Source organism: Eumetopias jubatus, unplaced genomic scaffold (genome assembly GCF_037043125.1).
Source record: "Eumetopias jubatus isolate StellerSeaLion01/CBP00866 unplaced genomic scaffold, mEumJub1_p1.0 scaffold_12, whole genome shotgun sequence".
Taxonomy (NCBI): domain Eukaryota; kingdom Metazoa; phylum Chordata; class Mammalia; order Carnivora; family Otariidae; genus Eumetopias; species Eumetopias jubatus.
In genome coordinates this window covers 17,980,087-17,985,791 of record NW_028274818.1, presented here as the reverse complement: position 1 = coordinate 17,985,791, position 5,705 = coordinate 17,980,087, and the positions used below count along the sequence as shown (strand labels likewise).

Below are 5,705 nucleotides of genomic sequence, written 5' to 3'. Positions count from 1 at the left end.
CTGGTAAAGCACAGGAGCTACAGATGATACATAAATTCATAGACAGTAAGTTGATCTCCACCTGTCATTTTTTTTAAAGATTTTATTCATTTATTTGAGAGAGAGAGAGAGAGCGTGAGCAAGAGAGCGGCAGAGGGAGAGGGAGAAACAGACTCCCCACTGAATAGGGAGCCCGATATGGGGCTCGATCCCAGGACCCTGAGATCATGACCCGAGCTGAAGGCAGCCGTTTAAGCAACTGAGCCACCCTGGTGCCTCTCCATCTGTCATTTTTGATCATGAAGTATTTTCCTTTCTATATCAAAGGCAAATATCAAAGTCAGTCACTTTCTAGTAGTGTTATTTAACAAATTTCTTAATCAATGAGATACGTGGATATAAGATAAAGATTTTCTTTTTACTCACCTTTTCTGAGTACCCTTATCATGCTTTCTAAAAGTCTAATATTATTCGATATGAAGTCTAGGATTAAACTGATCCCCAATATATGCTCTGAAAAGAAAGATTTCTCTTGATTATTATATTCAAGCACATTGTTATATTTGTAGAATAAATTTCAAGGTAATGGATGATCCAGAAGACAGGAAATGTGCCTATATCACTTTTCTACAGTATATATTACAAGTCTGTATCTCTGCTGGGAGATCATTCTCCATGTCTCTGGCACTTCTAGACATTAACGGCCTTAAAAGCTAGAAAGAGTATCTCCATATGGGTCAGTGAACAGATGTATTTATATGTGGAGATAATCCATGTCAAGTCTCCTTCCTTCTTCTGGAGGAGGTTTGCTTATACTCCAGGTAAGATAAAATAAAACAAAATAAAGTGTTTCTCATAGGCAAAGTATGGGCAGTTTGTCAGCAGTCTCTGGTAAGATCGGGTTCCCTAAACTATTTCTCAACTGTGACACAGATCACTCACTGTGTACTCAGCATCTATCTAGGCACATTCTGTGTTATTCCCATGCTTGAAAGACAAAGGAATCTAATGTGAACATGAAGTTCATGTTCTCTTCAGTGCCATGAGCAATATTCTGTCTAAATCCAATTAAGCTCATTGTTTTCTTATCACTAACCATATCTATTAATATGTGTGTAGAAATACATAAATACATACAAATATGTGTATCTTATACATATTTAAAAATTAAAAATATCTTATAGAGGTTAACAAGAATCCCAAGTATTAACAATTTAAAGCAACGGTTTGAATGAGAACAGCTTAAATTCTGAGAGTATAATTGAACAAAGCAAGAATTAGGCTGCAACAAAGTATAACTCCATGTTCCATACACTTAAAATTACAAAAGGCAAGCATATCACAAAAACAAAATAATTTCTAAGCAACTATCAGCTACAGACCTAAAGCATTAGTAGTGGATCTACTAAAATTTTTAAATTTTCTTTAGAGACAGACCAGGGGAAATAAAATGGTCCAGTAAAACTCCCTTAAATACATGCTATTGGCAGAACTCATAATTAAAGCATTAATGGTATTTAAAAGTGAAAGAGTCCTTACCTATGGAATATCTTTTTATAGAATGTACTTGTTCAGGAACCAGGTGATGGGTGTTAAGGAGGGCTCATGTGTGATGAACAATGGGTGTTATACACAACTAATGAATCATTGAATACTACATCAAAAACTAATGATGTACTATATGTTCACTAACTGAACATAATTTTTAAAAATTAATTAAAATAGCAAAAAAAGAAATTAAAAAACAGAATGTACCTATTCTCTCTAGAACTTTTATGGAAAATAAATCTGGAATGTATAGATTTATTTGTTGGCTCTTTGCAAAATATCATTAAATAGTGCAATTATTTGAGTATAAAATGGAAGAGGTTTCTTAAATAAAATATTCCCTTTTTGTGTAAAGTATCTTTTGTTAACCTCACATTTAAAGGCTAGTCCACATCTCATACTAATGTTGCAAGAAAGAAATGGGGAGGCTGAGTTGGCTGTTACTGACTTCAATTTTACCTCTGCTTCACAGCTACCCATGTTCTCAAAATCAGGAGTAATACATGATATTGGGTAAAATTTCTGCTTCTTATAAATCTGATTTATCTCAGATCTAAAGCAGATTATCATTTTTTTAAATTCAGAATATCTGAAACTAATAATTTTGAGAAAACTATATATTACAACTCATAAGAAAAGAGATTACTCATTAAATGCAAGAGTCTTTGGCCTCAGCACTTGAGTTTCAACTCAGCAGTTCCACTCAGATATTCTATGACCTTGAGCGACATGAGAAAAAACAAATACTACAATATTTGGGGTCCACTTAGAAAACAGAAACCACACTAAGCATTTTAAGAAAGAGAAATTAATGTTAAGAATTGTTTACAAGTTTTGGATAACTGAAAGAAATATTGAATATTGAACATTGAAGTAACACACAAATGGTAACTCCTAGGAAGAACCATGATCAAACTAGGAGAAAAAAACAAAGTGTGAGTTGGAGTTATAAGAACCTAGACTTTTGGAGAAGGGCCCTGCAGGTAAAAAACCTAGACCTCTCAGGATGTGTTTCTGATGTTGGCAGTTCTAAAGAGTAAGTATAGGGCTGTTTCTGGGATTAACAAGCACAGGTGGAGAGTGGAATCAACTTTCTCTACTAATGTGGAGTATTGCTAAGGCAACATTCAGTAGAACTCTGAGAAAACAGGAAGAAGTATATCCCTTCCTATTCCCTCCTGCCTTCTAGTTTCTCTAAAGTGCCCCATATTGGCAAAATTTCATAAAGAACCAGCCATTAAAGCTTAAACAAGCTTGCATAGCCTAGCCCTGGAATTTCAGAGTATAGAAGTGTGAATTTGGTATTTATATGCAATAATCTAGTATTGGCACAGATTTTTATCTCAAAATATTGTTATGAAAGAAATGAGTTAATATGAAATCTGTCTCACATTAAACACTTAATTGTTTTCATTTACTAAGGTATATATTTAAAACTTTATTCAAAGGAAAATTAAAACTAAGCAAGAAATTCTGATCAAGAAAAAAAGAAATTATCAAAATGAAATCAGTTATCATATTTTTTCCTGACAATTGAATCTGTGGTACTTTGAACAATGTCTGGCATTCAGGAGGTATTCAAGAAATATGTGTTGACTAAATTTTAAAATATCACACACATTAGTTATCCATTGCTATGTAACAAAGTATTCTAAACAATGTTTAAAATAATAAACTTTTTTCTTCCATGGTATCTGTAGGAGAGAAATCCAATAATTATTTTATCTAGGTGGTTCTGGATCAAAATCTCTACATCAGTTTGTTAGCTGGACATGGAGGCACCTCAAAGATTGTGGGTAAATCCACTTTCAGGCTCAAATGGCTATTGGAAGTCTTCGAAGTTCAATCATACAATTGTTAGAAGGAGGCTTGGAGTTTATTCAAAGGAGTTGAAAGCTTATGTCCACAGAGAAATCTGCACACAAATGATTATAGCAGCTTTATTCATAATTGCCAAATTAGAAGCAACCAAGATATCCTTCAGTAGGTGAATAGATAATAAACGGTGGTGCATCTAAACAATAGAATATTATTCAGTACAAAAAGAAATGAACGATCAGTCCATGAAAAGTCATGGAAGAACTCTAAGTGCCCATTACAAAGTGAAAGTAATCAGTCTGGAAAAACTACATAATGTATGATTCCAACTACATGACATATTGGAAAAGGCAAAACTGTGGAGACAGTAAAAAATACTGGGGAATGCCAGGTTTGGGTTGGGGGAAGTAGAGGGATGACTAGGTAGAGCACAAAGAATATTTGGTATGATAAAAATATCTGTATGGTACTTAATGATGAATACATATCATTATATATTTATCAATAAATTAACATTCCATGGAATGTTAAAACCAAAAGTGAACTATAATGTAAACTTTGGACTTTGAGTGATTATGGTGTGTCAGTTTAGGTTCATCAGCTGTAAGAAATGTACTACTCTGGTGGGGAATGTTAATAATGGAGAAGACAAGGTATGTGTGAAGGCAGGAGGTATTTGGGAAATCCCTGTAACTTCTCCTCAATTTTGTTATGACCTTAAAACTTTTCTAAAAAATGATCTTAATAAAAAAGGATAAAAACATTAAAATTGTTCCAAAAAACATTTTATATACATTATCTTACTCTAAAAATAGATATCTAAAAATAATAATTTTACCTGGTGTGTATTTATGCATTTAATTAACTTATTTTCCTTACCTGTTTGTCAAGTGATACTGTTATTTTTTTTCTGACAAATGATTTTTCAAATGTTCTTATCACTTTTTACTTGTCAGCTATTTAATTCAAGATTTCATTTTGTATTTTGGCTAATAAAATTGAAAATACTGACTCTTTGATTCATTCTGCTCTGTGGAGCATATTATTAATTTAAAAAATTGTATCTCTACAATGCTGTTTTCTTCAAATCAGAAAAAATGTGCAAAATGAAATATATTTCCTTTTTTCTTTTCTGCTGTATATATATTTGTGTAAATATGTATATACTATGTCTGTGTATGTGTGTAAATGTTCAGCCCATATATTTTTATAGGTAGTCATTTTTGCCTTCATACATGAAGGCAGTAGTTGTGGTATCAACAACAAAAAAGTCGTCACTAGAGAAAACATTTGAGATCTATAATATTCCTTTATAATTTAAGGTGAATCCTAAAAACACAGTTACTTGTATCTCTTGCTGCCATTGAAATCTCAATGGCTGTTGATTAAAATTGCATAATATTTAATTTAAAGTTAGTCTTATATAGCCAATGTGATGTTCTGAATTTTGGCACAAAGGGCTAAGGTGGGTAGCTAACGTAGATAATCAATTTAATTCAATTTTCCCATCTGCACAGTTTATTTTCTCATTTCATTGCAAAGTTTCATATAAATATAGACAATTGTTATAATTAATTTAAGTTAATGTTAAGATCACTTGAATATTTTACCTATATTCATCCAAAATATACATATGAGGTATCTTGCCAGATCACTTTGCTTCGAAACACAGTAAATTTTCATAATTGCAAAGTTATTGGGTAAATGGAAGACAGATTAGAATTATATTTTGTAGACAAAGCATTAATATTATACATAAGTATATTTTGTAGTTTTAGTAAAAAACACTTTTTTAAATACTGAGCTGAAATATGGTAATTATTGCTAAAACTACACATGTCAAATTAACACATTTATGTACTCCCTTCAGCAGCACATATACTAAAAATTGGAGAAGATTAGCATGACCCCTGCACAAGGATGACGTGCAAATTCGTGAAGTGTTCAATATTTTGTGCAGTTCCCCAGTGAACCCTTTACAGATTTACCTGGAAAAAACAATATGATTAAAAGCACAATGTGAGACACTGAATCATGAAATTGCAATATTTAACTAGAAAAATATTTCTGTAAAGTAAACTCTGACATGTAAATGAAGCTGAGTTACACCTGAAAAAAAAATAGAACATTTATGTTTTTAGGAACTGTAAATAGAATATTTATATATGAGTTGAGAAATATTATACAACACTTGATTTTTTTTTCCCTTAAGTCTTGGAATGTGTCCTTGTCCAATTTGGATAAATTTGTTCTCCAAAGTTTTCAAATTAAGTGTGCAGTGTCTAAAAATCTTGTTTGGTTCTACTAGAGAGAAATTTTATGCTTATGTTATAGTTGTGCTTCCCAACTCATTGTTTAGT

At 32.0% G+C, this 5,705-nt stretch overlaps 1 pseudogene; it reads left to right on the top strand.

Moving 5' to 3' along the window:
- Positions 1 to 5,202: 5,202 nt before the first annotated feature.
- On the top strand, positions 5,203 to 5,300 carry LOC114210523 (U6 spliceosomal RNA; annotated as a pseudogene).
- Positions 5,301 to 5,705: the final 405 nt, after the last annotated feature.